The sequence below is a fragment of the Oenanthe melanoleuca genome, chromosome 4 (assembly GCF_029582105.1).
Source record: "Oenanthe melanoleuca isolate GR-GAL-2019-014 chromosome 4, OMel1.0, whole genome shotgun sequence".
NCBI lineage: Eukaryota > Metazoa > Chordata > Aves > Passeriformes > Muscicapidae > Oenanthe > Oenanthe melanoleuca.
This window is the reverse complement of record NC_079337.1, coordinates 50,512,176-50,533,254: the sequence shown is the minus strand read 5'-3', so window position 1 is coordinate 50,533,254 and position 21,079 is coordinate 50,512,176. Positions and strand designations below refer to the sequence as shown.

Here is a 21,079-nt window from a genome sequence, read left to right as displayed (position 1 = left end):
CTGTTACCAATCACCAAATGTCCATCAAGGCATTGATTGCCATCTTTAGACCCTTGTGATGCATCCAAATCTCTATCAATCCAATTCTTCAGCCCACAATTCCTTCACTTCCAAATGAACATGCTGAAAGAGAAAACCACAGAAATCCTACTGCAAGACATATTCTATTCATTGATCTTTCATTCTACTCATTGCCACTCAATGCACTGTTGAAAGCAACCAGGTTAGTTACCACGTTTTGTCTTACCTGGTTACTTGGTTATGGCTTTTTATTTTACATGTGGAAGTGTTTTTCAAAAGGAAATTCACCCTAATCTTTACAGGCACTGAGGTTGGACAGACCTGTCTAAAGTGTACAGGCTTTTGTTGTTGTCTTAAAGATGCTCATAAAACTATTTCCAGGAACACTCTCTTCCCCCATCATCATGATAGTAAGAGTCTGGTCTTTTCCATGAGTCTCTAATTCATTTTTCCCCATGTTTGTTGTACCATACAGTCATTTATATCTTTATCGTTAATTCAAACACAATAATAAGTCACAAATGAAGAATACAAAAAAGCAAAAGAGTCCTTTTACTGCAAAATCATGTATTTTGTTTAAGAGCACTATAGAACAGTTTTATGTGGATATTTGTCTTATTATTATATTACAAAAATTTAATTTACCCAATATTTTCTGGAAAATTGAATTCCAATGCACACAGGCTGGCCAGACTTCTCCAGGACAGGGGCCTTCTGCTTTTTCCCAGCATTATATCTTCTGCTGAGCCTTAAGAGAATTTCCAAATTTTAGATTTTGCAATTCTAGATATCACAAAACTCACAGCAGTTCATAAACAGACTGGCAATTTTCATGAGAGTGGTGGTCTTAAAAATTGAATTATTGAAGCAGCAAGATAATCCAAGTTATCACAAATGACTCAGCATAACTAATTATAATACAATGAACAGTGACATTAAATACATATTATAAGCTTCTTGTGGTGACTTTGGTCCTGTGAAACAAAATATATTAGTGAAAGCCATTTACTTTCCACAGCTCATTTTTAACAAATCTAAACAAAAACCCAGAAAAGCTTGTGAAGAACTTATCAATATACAATTTCCTAATTTTCCCTTATAATAATTTTTGACATTTCTGAGCAGAATGGAAAAAGATACTGCAGTGAAATACAAAATGGCCTGTTAGCATCAGTATTGTTGCAGTCTTTCTGTATCAAATTTATTCCACTAGTGACTAAGTGTGCTCATTTTTAGAATTTATTTTCTTCATAGTAGCCCCTATGGCTGTGCTTTGGATTTGCACTGTAGACAGGGTTGGTAACACAGGGATGTTTTCATCACTGCAGAGCTTCACTGAGCTTTTCTGCTCCTTATACCACCCACCAGCAGGGAAACTGGGGCTACAGGAGAGTTTGGAAGGGGACACAGCCAGGACAACTGATCTCAGATAACCAGAGGGTTATTCCATGTTGTATGGAACAGAGCTGGGGGGAAAAGAAGGGAGGAAGAGAGATTAGAAGTGGCAGTGTTTGTCTTCCCAAGCCACATTCCATGGGATGGAGCCCTGCTTTCCTGAAGATGGCTGAACACCTGCCTGCTCATGGGAAGGTGTGAATGAATTTGTTATTTGGCTTTGCACAGGCATGATGCTGTTACTTTACCTATTAAAAAGTCTTTAACTCAACCCACAAGTTTTCTTTCTTTTACCCTTCCAATCCTCTTTCCCATCCTACCAGGAGAAAATGAGCAAACAGCTGTGTGATGTTTAGTTGTTGGCTGGAGATCAACCATGAGATTAACTAAATCTTTCACACCACAGACCTTAATTCCAAAACAAAACCAAGTAAGCAAAATATGAAGGGAAATTTCCATGACAAGTAAAATACTGCTGTCATTCTCACAGTCTTTTTCTTTTATCCTTCAGTTGATTCTTTTCTTTCTCAATAAACACTGATTCTTAAAATATTGTAACAAACTTCACAGTTGGTATGTTTGGACATGTGGAATTTTCGCACTTATTGAACTAGATATATAAAGCTTCCTGAACTAGATATATAAAGATATATTAATTTTTCAAAAAATATTATTTATTTTTTACTACAGAAGACTATTAACCCTTTTGATCTAAACAATTTTGAAAGCTGAAACAAATACAGAAGCAAAACCACTACAGTCCAATACTTCTACCTCATTATAAAAAAAGGAGGAAAAAGCAATTTTTACAAATTTGTCCATATAAGTGCTTTAAGTGAAGTAAGAGCTACTACTGCAGTCAACCTTTACAGTATGAAGAAGATAAGGACATGATTTGCCAGGGTCAATAGGAGACATTCTTTCTCTAAGTAAGGATTTGTTGATAAATTGTTGATAATTTGTGGATTGAAACTTGGAAATGCAGCTTGAAAGTAATTTGAACTGAGTAGTGAACATTGTACAAGCAAGTGTACAACTGGATAGGGGAGAGCAGAACATGGGTTCAGGCAGATGCATTTCTAATAATCATTAGGTGTGATTACTTATCTTCATTACAACAGGTTTATGGGATTATAAAACCATGACAATAATGACAATTAAGTCATCTAGTGATTTGATATCAGAAGATTCAACTTTTGTGTCTTGTAAAGAAGTTACTTCAGCAGGCAAAGGATTGTAAAGGCCAGAGATAGAGTCACTACATCTGCTTTGCTCTAGCATTCTGCAGGTCAGCAATCCTGTTCTGCTCGTGAGATTTGACAGCATCAGTGCATTGTTATCTGCTATAGCAGATGGTCTTCAGCTGTGGCTCCCTATATTGTGGAATTAAAGCCATACAACAGAAAATGTTTTGACCATATCTTTGCAAATATTAACTGGACAGAATTTCAGCCACTCATGGTATTTTGCTGGGCATAAGAAAGAGTCTGTCCACAACAGGTTCTCCAGAATTCATGCTTAGCACTCAAATTATCCTGAATAAACCTGCAGAATCAATGATTCTGTGCTAAGTGGTTAAAAAAATTAATAATATTATAACAATATCAGGTGTATGAATGTGACCACATTATGTCTCCAAGTACTTGCATGAATTAAACTGTTTCAAACAGCTCAAGTCAGCTACCTATTTCTGTAATTTTTTTCTATTTTTTTGCCTAGTAAACTTAACTTCCAATTCTTTATTAAGAATTTAAAAAGTTACATCATCTGCTTTTTTAATCAAGTTAGAACAAATAACTGGGTAAATGAAGTTGTCTGCAGTTCTCTTTAAGCTGTTGCCTGAAGGTGTTAGTAGTCCTATGCTTCAGGGTTTCAAAAGGTTTCTTGGCATAAGGATGGATGTTAGAGTGAAAAGCACTAAAAGCATTTACAGAGATTAAAAGAGAATGGTAAATTAGCCCAGTCTTCACAATATTCTAATTCTCTTTTAATGCACTGGCACTCCATCCAAGGGATGCACATGTGAGAAAAATCTCAATTTCTTCATCAAGTGGGTTCAAAACAGAACCTCTTTTTGGTCTAATCTGTAAAAAAATTCCTAATCAGGTGGCATGACAAAACAGTCCCTGACAAGGCATACTGACAGGTATAATGAGAACAGCTTTAAATTGAAGCATGGTGAAGTAAGGAGCATAGGTTGGAGAAATAATAAAGTAGAGAGAAGATAATCAGCTGAAGATAAAATTACTTTTTTACTTACTTAAAGACTCCTGAAATGTGCAATGAGATGTCAATGTCTGAATATATTGTTATTTTTTTATCAACTGAAGAAAAAGACCTTGCAATATTATATCATTCTAAGGTAGCTAAGTGAAACCAAAGTGAGAGCAAATTATTAAAGCATAGGAGAAAAGGCAAATAATTCTATGCTACTTTTTAAAAATATCTTTTTCCCTTCCTTATGCAGACTGTCTACTTAAAGTGAAATCACTTCAAAGTAGCAGCTTATATTTTTGCGTGACTGTAAAACATCTAACACACTTCTGTGGACCCTACACAGATGCCCTAAAAGAGGCTTTAATGTCATTATTTCGACTGATTAAAACAACAATATAAAATATGAAAATTAATTTCTAGCACCTTTGAAGATAATGAAGAGATTTTGACCTTTGTTGAAATACGAAAATATCTCTGCATATGAACATACATGCTCTATAATATGAACATATCAAAATGTATTTTGCATTTTTTCCTGTATGTACATAAAAAAAACCTTTTTTTTTTTTTTTTTTTCTCCTAAAAAATGTTATATATTCTTTGAAATAAAAATTTAAATGGAAGGACTTCAGTCCTTAAGATTAAATTCCCAAGGATTTATCTTTATGGAAAGACTCTTGTCAACCTAAGATACTGTCTCTGAGCAGTCCCAGTAAAGCTACTGGGTTTGTAAGAGAGATGAAATAATGAAATCCTTGTTTTTAATATTCTTTCTATGGACTATAACTCTAGGCAACCTAACCTCTTTTTTTTTCTTAATTTTTATTTTTATTTTAATTTTCTTTTTTTTTTTTTTTTTTTTTTCCCAAGAAAGTAGAAAGTTGGCATTTTATTTTCTTTTCTATAGAATTCATTGTGAAGTGTTTGTTTTCCTTTCAGTATACATGGAGTGTATGTGTTCAACATTTAGGAATGGTCAGTCCCTTTTTAGATTCTATCTTGAGCACTGATATGTTCATAATGAAAACAAATACAAATATTTTCCAGTATTAGTCTGGGTTTTACATTAATTGAACTAGGGAAACCGAGAAAACCTATTTTACCTCAGTATCTTCAAGTTTAAAATCCATTGATAATATTCACTAAATACAGAAAAATATTGTGAAATTAGTTCTTCATGGATTTTGAACACATCAGAGGTTATAAAATGTTGCTACTCTTTTTTGTTTCATTACTGCTCATTCTGTACTTGTTGGCTATTGAAAATAATTGCTCCTTTCACCTTTATATTGTCCTTTCATATATTTACATAGATAGTCATTACAGTTGTCCCTATCATTCTCCTCTTCAGACTGAAAACACACATCTCTCATTAAACTATCATTTCCAGGTTCAATTGTCAAAACTTTTTATCAGGTTTGCAGGGTTTTGTTTTGTTTTTTTCTGAGCTATGTTAAATTTCTACCATTAATTTTGAGTTTCTGCCTTCCTCACTGATTGAAGGGCTATGACTGAGATCTACCACTGCTGAGGTTTTCCTTCTGCACTTTGTTAGACCTCTATGAGCTACTGATTGTTAAATCAGTTCTGATTAATCTGTTAATCTGTTCTGATTGTTAAACCAACACAATGACCGATGAACTTTCAGCTACAACAGTTTGCTTGTCCCTCCTACAGCACAGACACAGGGTCATGAGTGTTGACACAAGAGGTCCACAGGCAAAATATGAGGAGTGAGGAAGGCATGACTGTTCCTTTTGTAAGTGTTTCCTTGTGAGAAAGTCACTAGTTTTATCTTAATTACACTTCCTCCTCTCTTTCCATCCCTGATTCATCCTCATTGTATTTATTTTCATTTTATTTTTAATAGCTGAAACTTTTCATGGTTCATTTCACTTTGATGTTTCCATGCCCAATTTTTTTTCACAAACTCTTCCTAGGATTTTCTGCAATCTTTATGGGACTAGCTTAGAAAACCTAAAAGGAGTTTTCTCTATGTGGACTGACAGTGTTATTAAACAAGGACAAGGACAGAGGTAAATATGAAAGAAACCATAGCTCCTGGCTCTGTGTTCCTGCTGAGTTTGAAAGTTAGTGGAATGTGGGAGTCATTTCTCTTCTCAAAGGTAAGATATTTCTAATCAGTGCTATCAATGCTCTGAGGCACTATCTTACAACACCTATTAGTTGTAAACTCAGCAGGAGCTGCAATCTCCTGCCTCCTAAAGAAAAAAATATTTTTTTTCTATGTGATCCAGATTATCCAAAAAAATAGGAGACAAGATACAAATTACATGTGAAAATGTGCTACATTCCCATTTAAGCTGCTATTGACAATACATTATACAAAAGTCATGATCCCACAAGCTATTGAGTATTTTTCACTTAAATGAATTTTAGTAGGAACAGGATTTTCAGATTACTCCTCCTGTGTGCCAAGAGCTCCAGGGATCAGGAAAAGATTGCTGACTGAATTTTCTACACTCTACTGGGTGTAAAAGAGAACATTCTGTCCTACAAATGAAAACAAGCAATATTGAAAGGGAGTAGACACACACAGGTATAAAATGATTGCTTTGTCTCAGTCTAGGAGCCCAAATTACCTAAATACATTGCTGATCTCCTCAGTTGTCTTTTTTGGTAGTACACCAAGTAAGGGCTGACAGAAGTTTGAGCTGTTCATTTAGGCACAATTGCAATAAAAGCAGGCTTTGATCCCCAACCTATTTTCTTGAAATGAATTGTCCTTTTGATACAAATATTATAAAAGATTCAGGTTCTAGTTCTTGCATTTCAATTCAAAAATAAAAAATACAATTTTTTATTGTTGTTTTCTGAAGAGGTAGTCAAGGGACAGATGTGGAATGGGCCAATTTCCTTGAAAAAATCAGACTGTGTCAGATAACCATTTGGACAAAAAAGGAGTCAAGGAAGCCTTTTCTGTGGAACAAAATAATTTTCAATAAAACAATGATAAGAACTTAAATATTTAGATAAGGGCCTCCACAGGCTTTAGCTCACAAAATAGGCCACAAAAATATAAAACTGGACTAAGTTAAAATTAATTTTTTTTTCTGCTTAGACCAAAGATAACCATCTTCACCATTTACCTGGAGAAACACTTTGACTATTTAGACACCCCAGAAAATTTTAAAACCTCATACTTTATTTTCCATTTTTTCAAGTTCAAATACACCCATTTTCAGCTGCAGCACTACCAGCTTACAAGGTTCATTAAGTTATAACAATCATCATACAAAAATTTTCCTCCTCACAGCCCTCTGTCAATTATGTTGTAAGAAAGCAAGAGTTGACTGATTCAGACTGCATATATGTTCAGTATTCACATATTATCTCCCAGCTATATAAGAATTAGTGAAAATTCTTAGATCTTTGCCAAGCTAAAGATCCTTTCTTGTATCTTATTTATAGGCACTTAGTCTGGGAGTAATTTTTCTCTCTATGCTATGCATCTCTTACCTAGCTAGTCTATGGTAGCACCATCATAAATGTATTAATGAGTGTGATGTAGCAAGAATTCATTGAAGAATTGGATCTCAGGCAACAATTTTCCTCCCCTTTTATGGACCAGAGCACTCACCTCTCCTTTAAAAAGTCTTTTCTAAGATTAACAAAAGATTGTTGCATCTTGAAACTTGTCATTGTACACATAAATTAAGAAAAGGCAGGACTCACAGAGGCTTGTCCCTCATGTTGTTCTCTTCTAAATTCTTTTAACTGACAAACTTCCTTTAGTGTTTTAGCAATCATCATTCTGGTTAAAATATTTTCTCCAATGCAGTGGTATTTTTAATATTTCAATACTTTTAAGAGGTTTTAGGAATATTAGACATCTGTTGGATACCCACACGAACACTTCCTTGAAATGAAAACTTGAATACTTGTAGAAAATACTTGAAAACCCGTAGAAAAATAGATATGAGGATTTTTTTAATTAAAAATGCAACAATTCTAAGAGGAAAACATTGAAGGACATATATTAAAATGGCAAAGGGTATCAGCATCAGCAGGGCATCATTCCTGTTGGAATGTATCAGTCAGACTACATCATGACATTCCTGTTCTGCATGATGCTCTTTTTGCCACGTTTCTCATTGAAAGGCAGAGCATGACTAACACCCTTCAAGCTAGAAGAGGAAAGAGACAGAAAAATTCAGCTTTTATTTAAGCTTCTGCTGTGGGCCATAAAGTTCTGGGAAATCCTTATAACTCCATCTCATCGGAAAAATGTCAAAAATCAAAGTTCACAAGAAAGAGGTGACATGAAGGGCAGCAAGGAGAAAAGTCACTCTTTGGTTCATGTTTTTTCTTTTCAACACTTCTGGCAGAGAGTACAAGATCAAATGCTCTTTCCCTGTTACTTCTTCATGTGACTAATCTTCCTTCTGTCCTCTGTATATTCTGTAAGTGGCAAGGTGCCACTTTGTGTCAAATTCCTCTTAGCCTCTTTGTCCACGCAAAATCTCAGATTTGAGAGTGACTTCTAAGTGGCATCCTCAGCAATGTGCAACTAAACTCCATGAACATGCAAATATGGTAAACTGCATGCAAAGGCTGAAGTAAAGTATAGTCTGGAAAAAGTTGAATATTTTAACATTATAATAACTACATTATAATTGGAAACTTTTGTAGAACTATCCTAAATTAAATTTCCATGCAAGTACAGTATAACTATACTCATGAGCAACTAGAAGAAAATACTTTTTTTCTGATCAACAATATTCTTACTTCCTCAGTTTAAATAAACTTTACTTATGCTATTCCTGGTAGATTTTATGCTTTACACCTAATTATGAATATATTTGTATTTCCTCCTTCTTTAGTATTCCAGTTTTCTATATTTTCCATAACCTAATTCAATTCTGATCATCTTATTAATAAGAATGCATTAACACATAGAGAATGTTCTCCACTGATAGATAGATTATGATTCCAGAGTTCCCAAAAAAACTTCCAAAGCTCAATCACAATATGGACCACCCCAAGTTTCTATATCATTATGCTTAATTGAACCAAAATGATGCCCTTAAACAAATATAAGTAAACATTTATGAGAAAGAAGACAGAAAAAAGGAAGAGAGGGGATGGGAGGAAGAGGCAAGCAAATATAATTCTACTTAACTCATTCACCCAAAGGTCACAGATACCTTCCAGCTGCATACAGTTTTTTTGTAATAGACTATGTGCTATCAGAAAAGAATTCATGAAATTATCCCATTTCCCTCATGCTGAAAAATATTCCTGAAACTTATAAGCTACATTTGATCACAGAAAGTTTATACCTGTTTGCTCCTGTGCAAAAGTATTTTAACTTAAATCATCCTTTTCTCTGGTGTTTATTTCTGGAAGGCAAAACATATCCTCTCCCAGTTTTTACCTTACAAAACTTTCTGTGCTCCATAAGTTGACTTCAATAAAGGTTTTATCCTTCTGGTCACCTCACCTTTAAAAAAAATATAACAATATAACAATATAAAGGATTCAATACAGGATTTTAGCAATACCTTGTAAAATGTTATTGATATTTCCTTTTCTGTAACAGAAATAATTTTCTGATGGAGCCTGTGGTATGTCCCACCCCTCATCTCTTCCCATTCTGCCCTTAGTACTGTAGTCATTCTGTAATTGCTCAGAATGTTAATTTCTTTGACTTTGGATCTTTTGAAAAAGAAAAATCCCATTTTATAGCATTTTTTTTTTCATCATATAAATGGATGATCACCCAAATTTCAACCTATTTCATCTAATTCTATCAAATATTCTGAACCACTTCAGTATTGGTATTAACTTCTAATTTTCTGTCATCAGAAAATTTCATGACTGCCTTATGGCTTTTTGTGAACGTCACTGAAAATCAAATTGCTTTCTCAAATACCCCATAAGACAAATGTAATCTAATGGATAAAATCTTCTTAGGTTTCCAAAGGTTTGAAAAAGTTCTCACCAAATACTTTTAAAGAAACTGATCAGCAATGGCATAAAAGAGCTTTGCAATATTAAATTATTTAGAGAAGGATAGGAAATGAAGGTAGGAAAAGTCAGTTCTCACAGGAAAAAGAGGTCAACTACTGGTGACCACCAATCACTGAGTAACTGAGGATGAGTTACACTGACATGACCTGTGAAAATATTGATGTACAGTTTAGCAAATGTGACAAAGTGACAAAGTTTGCTGGAGTTTATTCTAGATAGTAAGGATAAAGTCTGGTTGTAAGTAATAGTAGAAGGAACTAGGAACTAACAGAAACTAGCTACTAAAATGGCAGATGAACTTCAATATGAATAAAGATAAGATTAAGGGTAATAATAATTGTCTTTATAATTCTAATAAAAAATTTAATAAACCAGTCTAACTTCTCATAAAAAATGATCAGCTCTGAGCTGACAATCAGCCCCTCAGTAGCATGGTTAGGGGTTACAAAAGCTGTTATCACCAAAATCATTAGCTCAGTATTCAGGAGTGGCCATAAAAGCAAATCAGGATATTAGAAGTTAGTGGAAAAAAAAAAATAAAAAAGAAAGTGTACTTTTCCATGTACAAACTCAATATTATCCTGCAATTTCAGTACTATGCAAAATTCTGTCTCATTTGCCTCAGTAAGAATAAAATAACAATGGAAAAGAAGATGGAAAAAAAGATCAAAAGTACAACAAAAACATCCCAAAGATCAAAATCTTAGTATGAGGAAAAGGAAAGGCATCATAAATATTTAAATACAAATACATATAGCCAAGAATTTTTGTTTATAAAAACAGAAATATAATCAGGCTAAAGAAAGCAATAATTATACCAGCAATCATAGTCCAAATGAATATAGAAACCTCATTAGTAATATCAACTTTTTGTTGCTGTACAAGAAAAATTAAAATATCTTTCTCTCCCTGTTATGCTCATCCCTATAAAGTCCATCTAGGTCCTAAGGTCTATGTCACCAGTTTTCCTCAAGAAGAGAAGAGTTATAATAACAGGAAACAACTGACATCCTGAGGGGTATGTCCCTTCTTTATTTTTAATTATTTGTTAAGGTAGTGATTAATTAAATATTTGGGGAAATGCCTTCCCTCCCTTGTCCAGACTCAGCTTCAGTCCAACTCTTCTCCTTTTCTTGTCTCAATCACTCTTGTTTTCTCCATACACTACACTTGGTCCCCCCAAACCCTTTTGAAGACGAAACAGACAGTGCAGAAGGCTGGGAACAGAACAAAGAGATTTCTTTCTGCAGCTAATTCTTGTTTCATACTGCTGCCCTGCCCTGCCCTGCCCTGCCATGGGTTGCCTCTGGTCCACAGCTGCTTCAGAGGTGCACCTGCCCCAGCACAGGTAGCACAAAGGATGCAATCCCTCAGGGGTGTCCCTCATCCATCAGAAAGCACTTTTTTTCAGGGGTTCATCTCTTTACAAGCTCCCAAAAATTTCTCTTTCCACTCATTTCCCTCATTCTTTCTTTCCTTTCTCCAAATACTCCTCTTCACATACTTTCTCATGTTCCCATTTTGTGTGTCCTCCTGTGTCTCCTGTGTCCTTCTTGCATTTCCTGCCCCAGCAGCTGCTATCCTTCCTCAAACATGCCTGAAAAGAAATGGCAGGTGATCCTCTTTTTGGGGTTTGAAATTTTGGGGTGTCATTACTCTTTCCCTCCATCTAGAGCTGTCTGGAATCCTGCAGCCCCAGCTATCAAACCCTAGTGCCTCAGGGCTTCCCTGCCAGTCCTGTGATGAATCCTTATGTCTGATGCTTTCCCAGATCCTAGGCAGCCAGTGGTCTTTACTATCCTATGACACTAACAAAAGTAATTGGTTTTATGGAATGACTATGTCGAATGTAAGACTTCTACCACAGCAGGAATTCAAGGAACTGAAGTCACAATAGATGTGTAGATTGGCCAGTTGCTAAAAAAAAAAAAAATCCCAAATGAGCTGAGGCTAGCTCTCTGACACACTGCTCTGTCACTTCCTTTAAAATCTGTCACACTTTAAAATCGTGTGGCCCTTTACTAAGAATTACAAAAATTATATTCAATGGGTTACAGTATGACTGACTATATAACTAATTTTCTTGCCAACATGAAATCTCAACAATCAGAAAATGGTAGATAAAACAGAGTGGATGGAGCTTATTCACTATATCTTAAAGAAAAAAAACTGTTTAGAATGTATCAGTAAGGTATTAACAGTCAGATTTAAAAAAAAAATAATTTCTTCATCAACTTCAATGCAAGAAGTTGAATTTGCCACAGGATATAGAAAAGATCAAAACCTTACTAAGTCTGAAAGTGTCAAGACCTGACCACATGCTAGAGATTCACTAAAAGCTACAAAGCAGACTCTGAATTAGAAAGTTCAGAGCTGAAAAGAGACAGAGCATGGGTAAGCATTAGGATGAAACATCATATGTTGGCTGTGTTCTTATGCTGCCCTAGATAAATATACAGTCAGTGTTGAAATGGTACATTTATGAGGACGTGAACATCTCTAACACCTACCACAGGTATTCACACATTCCTGTGTTCTAAGCCTAACTAGGAAAACTGCCTCATAACAATCATCATCAGCGTTCACATTCAAATCTTTATTTGAAACATGAAGTTCCTGAGTCCAAAACTAGGTAATTTTTTAATTACCACACCAACTCGGTCCAACAATGTCTGATTTTTCTTTCTTTATTCTGTACTTATTGAGACAAATAAAATATAATACGTTCTTCAGCTGAAAAAAAAAAAAAAAAGTTGTCTCTTGCTGTACTTGGAGGTTGTCTATTAAGATGCTTTTTTCCCTTAAAAGTAAGCTCCAAATATATTTATAATTTTGACCTAGAGAAATTTCACAAATTATCCACATTCAAAAATCTGGTTTTCCCTCTCTTTTAAAAAGAATCCTAGAATCAGACTTATTTATTCTTTTATATAATTCAAACAGAATCCTTATTTTCTACATGATTTAAAAGGAAATACTTTAATATGCTTCAGTGAAGGAATACTGTCTTCCTCCATCTTGCATATATATTATTTGCCAAAATCAAAATGAAGGTATCATAATCTTTTTAATAACTTTTCTGGAAGAAGTGGATTTTGCAATATTGATAAGTGCATAGGGCTTTGTATCTTATTTTATTTATTTCCTTCCACTGTCTCAGTAATGCAGTTAAGTGGGGTCTATTGATCAAGGTCAAATTGTTTGGTGCACATGATCTGGTCCCTCACAGTTTCTTCACTCATATCCTGAGTCCTCAAATGCACAGATATTTATCTCTGGAAACAAAAAACAGGGTAAAGATGACTAAATTTCTGAGTCTAGCCAGAATTGTGTACTCTGTATATTGCTCTTAATTTCACTCATATTTAGTCTACTTCAATGTTTCTTTATTTTGAAAAATACTCTGATTTTATTTTACGTTAGATCACAGAATCTTGGAAGCATAGAATAGTTTGTGTAGAAAGGGATCTTAAATATTATTTAATTCTAATACTCCTGAAGTGGGCAAGGACACCAGGTTGCTTGACCCAGCTAGTCTTCCAGGGATTTGGCATCCACCACATCTCTGGGCAACATGTTCCAGTGCCTCACCATCCTCACAGCAAAGAACTTCCTCCTAACATTTAATCTAAGCCCATCCTCTTTCAGTTTAAAGCCATTTTCTCTTGTCCTGTCACTACATGCCCTTTTCATAAGTGTGTCTCCACTCTTCCTGTAGGCACCCTTGATTTACTGGAAGGCTGCTATAAGGTTTTCCCCAGAGCCTTCTCTTCTCCAGGATCAACAGCCCCAACTTTCTCAGCCTGTCTTCATAGGAGAGAGGCTCCAGCCTTCTGAACATCTTCACAGCCCTCCTCTGGACTTGCTCCATCAGATTCCTGTCCTTCTTATGTTGGTGACCCCAGAGTGGATGAGCACTCCAGATGGGATCTCATGAGAGCAGAGTAGAGGGGAGAATCACCTGCCTTTACCTGCTGGTCACATTTCTTTAATTGTCTCCCAGCCTGCACTAGGATTGCCCTGACCCAAGTGCAGAACTTAACCCTTGGCCTTGCTGAACTTCATTGGGATCACACAGAGCCTCATCTCAAGCCTGTCAAGGTCCCTCTGGATGGCATCCCTTCCCTCCAGCGTGTCACCTGCACCACACAGCCTGGTGTCATTGGCAATTGCTGGGGTCTCACATGGTTCTGCTCTCCATGTCACCAAAAAAGATATCAAACAGTGTAACACCCAATACTGGCCCCTGAGGAATGCCACTCATTGTTAGTCTCCACTTGGACATCAAGTCATTGACTGTAGCTTTTCTGAGTCCACCCATTCACCCAATTCCTTATCCACTGACTGTTCCATCTGCCAAATCCATGTCTCCTCAATTCAGAGACAAGGATGTCTTGAAGGACACTGTTTATTCATGCAGGCATCCTGTCTTTTTTGCCTGACTTTTTCTTTGCTGGCATGCATTGCTCCTGAGGAGCCATCCCACCATGTCCCCATGCTGCCAAAAGGTCATAGCCCTATAGATGTGCAACTATCTCTAACTCCTCTTATTTTTTCCCAATGTTACATCCATTTGTATAGAAGCATCTGTTGGGTCCCTACTAAAGGTTTTTACTTTGCTGAAAAGGTCTGAAAAACCTTCAAACAACCACTTAACACATTTCAGCAGACAGGCAGTAGCTAATGGGAGCAGCCATCTGCTACACTTTAATCCAAGGTGGCATACCTATATATACCTTGATTTCCACCAACTAAACATTTGGTCTAGACAACATCAGATTTAAACACAGTGGCCTATGCACCTTGCTCTCATATTACAATCCAAGAGCTATTAATCTTTTTCACCACGTGGTTTTAAGTAGCCTAATGCCAAAATAACATGGAAGAAACAAGAAAAAAAAAATAACCATATGAATTTAAAAATCTTTGAGTGGTTTTAAACTGATTTTATTAAAAACATGGATTAAATGGTGCACTAACAGCTTTTGTGAATATATCTGTCTATTACTAACTACAAATTAACCTCCAAAATTATTGTGGTATGTTTGCTATAACTCCCTTTCACTCCTGTATTTCTGAGGTATTTTGCCCTATTCATTCTTCTGGAATAGAGGTAACATCCCTGAAGACAAGCCTGTTTTATTTTCCAATTGTAATTTTTCTTTCAACTTTTTAATTAACATATGGTTATTTCTACAGTGAGGAAAAAATTTATCTTTGTTTCATTTGGTTTGTATGGTAAGGTTTTCCCTTTAACAGAGTGAAAAAGAGACACAGTTGATTAGAAGAGAACAACCAATTTTGCTAATGGGCACAAGGTAGGTCAGACTAATTTTCACTTAAAGTAGAGCCTCTCTCTGCAATCACTTTATTGAGTAAAGGCCAACTCTGTAACAAAGTTGGGCTATTAATAAAAAGTTGTTCTTCTAATGAAGAAATTTGTTCTGCACATGATGTCTAAGTAATTACTTTCCAGAAGATGGTCATTCTGGATTCAGCCAGAGGCATAAAGCTAGCAACTTCATCTCAAACTACAAATCTACCTGTCAGGACTATCTATCACCTGGAATATTAGATACAGTTCAAATCCTGAATCCATCCACAGAAATGTAGGCTGGTTCTTTAGTAGCATATCATCAGTGATCTTTCACCCATCTTTGCTATTTCTCTTTGGCATGAAAATTTTTCAAAGCACTTTATTTAGACATGATAATAAAAAGCTGGCATCTCAGAGGACCACATCAAACAAGCAAATAGCATTCAGGAAAATATTGGTTCAAAACATGTTGATCTAGAAACAAATCTGCAAATTCCTCACAGAGAGAGGTGCCCTGAATCAATATGAAATAAGCATTAGAAGGTATCCACATTATGTAGAAAAAGCAAAATGGAGCTATGTTTTATTATTCCAAAATTCAGTCATATTACTCTTAGTAAAAGAGTAGTGAAAAAATATTTTCCTGGTATTATAGTTTCAATAGTGGTAATTAAATGAAATTCAAAAATAACTTTAGCAGCAGAGAGAATAACTCAGTTTTCGATCCTGCCAAAATATACTAGCTACTTGTTTTCAGTATCATACTTCCTTACATTGCTTCTCATTTTTCTCACTTTCCCTCTCATTTTCCCCCATAAATCTTATATTCCTAACTATGTAGTCACAGATTAAACAGGAAAGTTGGAAACACTCTCCTTTTCATATATGACTTTCTTCTTCCCTTTAATAGTTGTCCCACAGTGCAGGCTGTTGTTTGAAGCATTAAGTTAGGGATGAAAGTGAGTCTGGGTGTCTGAATTTCCTCTCTCTGAAAAGATCAGTGGTCTGTCAATAGCATATTTTGAGACAGTTTTCTATCAATCCATGTAATAAGGCAGTCTTCATTCAAGGAAATACATTATAAAATAATCTCCTAAAATAAAATAAAAAAATATCTTTAAAGAGAACAGTCACAAATACACTTCCACAGTTAATGTTTTCTGTTATCAGACAGAGAAGAATACAGAAATAAGAATAACTCCTACACTGAGCCATTAAGAGGATTTAAACAAATGGAAATCTGAATCACTGATTAACTAAATATGTAAGAGTGTATTCAGCTGACAGAGGATGTTTTAGCAATGCTCCAAAATAGATTAAAGAGTATAGGAATTAAAAATTGACACTTTTGCTCCCATGCACCACTATTTGGCAGAATTCTTTGCTCTGAGTTAGCTGAGTTAAGGCAGAGTTTACAAGGAGGACAGTATTCATATAGGCTCTTTAGAAAACTCCTACACTGAAAATAAGAAGACAAATCAAAAACCCAAATCCTGGGCCCAAGGAGTAAGGTGTCACATTTTCCATTCACTGCTCAAAGTCAAAAATTATATTTGAGGTAAAAGAGCAAAACCAAGCTCCATGTATTCTGTATCCTAACAATCACCTGAGATACATTTTTTGCTTGACTTACAAAGAACTATAAATAGCACTGAAAGGTAAGACATTCTAAACAAAGCTGATTTCCTTTTGAAATTAGGTCAACAAAAATACTTAGCTTTACAAATATGTCTAAAATATAGTACAGAACAATGTGTTCACTTCAAAAACAACAGACATAGGTTTATTGTCCTCCAGAAACAGACAAAGAAGGAATGGCATCAATCTTGTACTTTACAGGCAAAATTAAAATGCATACAAATACAAATGAACAAGTCTATTGTGCATGTATTTACTAGAATGAAGAACATCTTTCCTCAGATATCTTCTTTCCTATTCTCACAGACTCCACAGACAGTTTGATATCAATTTTTGCTAATTTTTGTTTTTTTCTTGGTTTCAAAGAAAGCCCAGCATAAGGTGATTACACATTCAAGAAAATATAGTTGAGACCATCTCTTTAAAACATAAACAAAGGAGTTTTAGAAATTCACTCAGTGTCATGAGTTCAGAAGTAGAAAAAATCTGGCAGACATTTTAGGTATAATTGTAAAGTGAGGTTTATCATCAGAATGTCAGGAATTTTGTTTGTTTGTCTATTTTTAATAGTTCTTCAAATTACCTGATTTTTGTTTCAGCCATTAAAGAAATGTAAGAGACACAGCTTTCTCACCTCTCATCTCTTTCCATTCCTAATTGCCAAAGTTTGCTGCAATCCCTTCAGCTCTTCAGTGAGTCAGTGAAAATACTTGGGGAGAGTTCACAGTCAGTGCACAGTGGTTTACTTCTGTTGCTCCTTCTGTCTCACACTTTTCCTCTAATCTCATGTGGGTCCTTCCTGGACTGCAAATTAAATACCTCCTTCAGTGCTTGGAAAACCTCTTACTCCTCCTCTTTTCTGTGATTGTGGTGTTCCCTCCGCTGTTTCTCATTCTTTGTGTTCTCTCTGCCTATTTGGAATTTTCTTCTCATTCTTAAATATGTTGTCCTAGAGGCAGCACCAGCTTGACTGATGGGCTTAGCTGTGTTCTGTGGTGGGTCTTCTGGAATCATCTGGAATCATCAGACTGGACCCAAGACTGATCCCTGGGGACATTACCAGTATCCTCTTGGCTGGCTGGTGATGTGCCTGAAACAACAGGACACGCTCAGCCCTCCTGCCTTCCAGGTCACTGCTGATTCACGTTCAGCTTTCAGCCAACCAGGATCCCCACATCCCCTTCTGCTGCTCTGCTTTCCAGCATCTCAATCCCCAGTCTGTCCATACACCCAGGGTAACCCCACCCCAGGTACGAAATCCAGCATTTTCCCTTGTTGATCTTCACATGGTTGGTGATTGCTCAGCCCTCTGACTTGTCCAGGTCTCTCTGCAGGGTCTCCCTGACCTTGAGGAAGTCAACAGCTCCTTATAGTTTTATATCTTCTGCAAACTTGCTTAGTATACCTTGCATTCCAGTGTCTAAGGCATTTATGAAGGTGTTGAAGAGCTCAGGGCTGAGGATGGAGCCCTGTGGAGCCCCACTGGTGACAGATCACCACTCTGATGTCACCCCATTCACTGTAACTCTCTGTGCCTCATCCATGAGCCAGCTGCTCACCCATTCCATTATGTGTTTATCCAGCTGAATCCTGGAACTTTTGTTCCAAAAGATCCTATGAGAGACAAAACTTTTACTGAAATAAAAAAAAAATTATATTAGCTGGTTTTCTTGACCATCTAAGTGGGTTAAATTCTAGGTCACAATTTTTTATTACAAACCCTCTTTACAAATTTAAGTTGAAGCTGAGAGAGTGTTCTCCCATTTCCCTCTACTTTCATATTTTAATTTCTTTGTCATATTCACTGATACCTTGTTTGAAAGTACTTTGTAGAGTTCTAGAAAGACTAATAAAATATTTTATTTCCCTTGTTCCCCAGATGATCATTAATGAGCAGTAAAATAATTCAAAATAATACAGATTGGTAGAATATCTTTTAATCCTTTCCAAGACAAAACCACAAGATGTAATTATTCTCTTAGCATTCCAAGTGTCTGATTGCTAGCAGTCTCACATCTCTAGATGCCTGTAATTATGCACTGTAATTTGTTAGCACATTTGATTAATTCAGAGAGACCACATGTTTCTCCTCATACAAAGATATATGTAATGGCATGGATCTCTTACTTCATACAGTACACTAATTGCTAAATTTTGGGTTGTGTAACAGCATAACATTTGAAAAATCAGCAAAGAGATTAACTCTCCCAGTCCAAAAACAGAATAATTACTCTTACAAATTAACTAGCCCAGTCTCCCATGAGTGAAGAATCTGTCTAATTAATGGTCAGTTCATCCATAAAAAATTAGTATCAGCTGTTCAACCACTATTTGAAGATGTTTGCAGTAACTGATATGGTTTATCTGAATTTTAAATGGAAAATAATGTCAGTGAGACTGTAAAATATATTAAGCATGCCTTTTAATAAATACAATTTGTGAAAAGTACTATCAGAAGCATAATTCATTGTAAAACAGAACCACAGAATGTTTCAGAACTAAAATCATAAGGACCACATATTGTATTTTTCTTACTGACATATAGGGTTTATCACTTATAAAATGTCCCAATTAGATAATTTAAAAGTATGTTCAAGAAAACTTAGCAAGCAAATGCAAGTATACACACTTTAATCGGTACTGAATTTTGGAAAAATTAGATCTAGATACAAATAAGATATTAGAGATTTAGTTACACAGAGTGCAATGTAAACAGAATTGGAACATCAAAATACAAACCTCAAAGTTCCATACTTACATATTTACCTATCTAGTAAAGTAGCTTTCTTCTCATTTGGGGAAGCTAATCAGTGTTTTGGTGACTGTTTTATCCCTACTAATTTGATAAGCCAATTATTAGAAAGCTGCATCAACTATTTGACTTTTTGTGTTATTTTTTCATTTTCCCAGCCACTTTTTATTTTCTCAGCCAGCAAATAGTTTAAAAAGAATCAAACTCACTTTTTGCCTTCTGCTGTGGGCCAATCAGTGTTTAATTACTTAATGCAAGAGAAAAAATGGGTGAACTCCACTTAAAAAAGGTGGTTAGGCATATACTTTTAAGAGAATTATTCTAGTAAAATTAAATTGCATCTCTTACATTTAAGATGTTCTAACATGTATAGAAGCAGAAGTTAGTTAGAGATATATATATCAAATTATCAGTTGTGATCCAAATGTGTAATGTCCAACTCCATTAACAGCAAGTTTTACTTGGTCAGATAAGTAGTGTCAATCTTATTCCTGACAATATGTCACATTTCATTTAATAACATACAGATTTCTTTATCAGAGATAAAAGAGAGAAAACAATTCCTTCTTTCTTTGTAAATGGCTTTGTTTTTGTTTTTTGCTTTTTTGAGGGGAGAGAAAATTAAAGAAATATTCAGTAGTTACTATTATTAAGAATTATTTGTTTCACTTTATGGGGACATGAGAGAGAAGAAATAAAATTTTTCAGATGACTTGATTCATGTAACAAGAATGGTACATGAGCACAAAAGCAGATTTAAATATAGAAACTGTTTATTAAAAATTTAATAGCAGCTAGGTATCTAGGAAACATGTAAAGACAAACATTCTCTTCTAGTAGAGATGATTAGTTAAACAAAGTAGTAAGTTTTAATCATATCACTCAAACAAGTTAAATTCCTAAAATCACTTTCATGCCAATATCATGATTACCAGTACCTCTGATCTTTTCTGAGATATATTGTTAACTTACTCATGCAACTGTTAGAAATATGATTAGCAGATCTGTGTTAACACTGAGGTATGAAGTGTGCACGTGACAAAATCCTTGAGCATTTTCTAGTGAGGAAGAGATTTGTTTCTCACAATGACTTTTAAACTTGCTAATAGCTCATCTAGGGATAAACAGTTATTAAATACCTGCCATAAATCTCAAATTAAAATTGCAATTAGGACTTTCAAATAAAAAAGTAGAAAAATGTGGCTTGTTGGGCATATAGATAAACACCTTCTTATTTGGATAAAATAATAATAAATGAAGTTCAAAGGGAGAAAAAACTGTTATTAACCCAAATAACTTCCAGAGTGAGGAATTAATTACAAAGACATCCAGATTGGGACACATTTACAAAGGCTGAAGGACTCATATAGTTTTCTTCTCCAAGTTCAATGAAACACAGACCAATTTATCACATGAAACTTGAGGGGAAGCATATTATGCATTCATAATTATTGTGACTTATGTGGCTAAATGTGCACTGGGTAATTCTTAAAAATTCTTTTCCTTTGAGAAGACAATCCTATCAGTTAAGTGTCACAGTGCAGCTGGTCTGAAGCTGTCCCCTAAACTGAACATAATAAACAAATCCCTGGGTGAACAAGAATAGGTTGGGTTCAAATCTGCACAGGGACTCTCAGCCAATCTCACTCAGCCCTAAATGCAGATGTATCTGGAGCTGGGCAGTGCTAAAGCCAGAGCAGGCAGCAGTCTAGATGAGGGAGTTCTGAATCTCCTATTTAAGGAGG

General features: G+C 35.3%; 1 long non-coding RNA gene across 3 annotated transcripts in view; it reads left to right on the top strand.

The window, feature by feature from the left end:
• LOC130252841 (uncharacterized) overlaps positions 1-18,792 on the top strand; it is a 31,913-nt gene extending 13,121 nt beyond the window's left edge. Inside the window, exons 1-4 of one of the 3 annotated variants that reach the window (XR_008840449.1) lie at positions 5,321-5,392; positions 5,574-5,759; positions 10,560-10,645; positions 17,536-18,792. This is a non-coding gene — a long non-coding RNA (uncharacterized LOC130252841). Of the gene's footprint in view, positions 1-5,320; positions 5,393-5,573; positions 5,760-10,559; positions 10,646-13,345; positions 14,417-17,535 lie in introns of those variants that run through there. The other 2 variants (XR_008840448.1, XR_008840450.1) reach the window with 2 other exon arrangements.
• Positions 18,793-21,079: the final 2,287 nt, after the last annotated feature.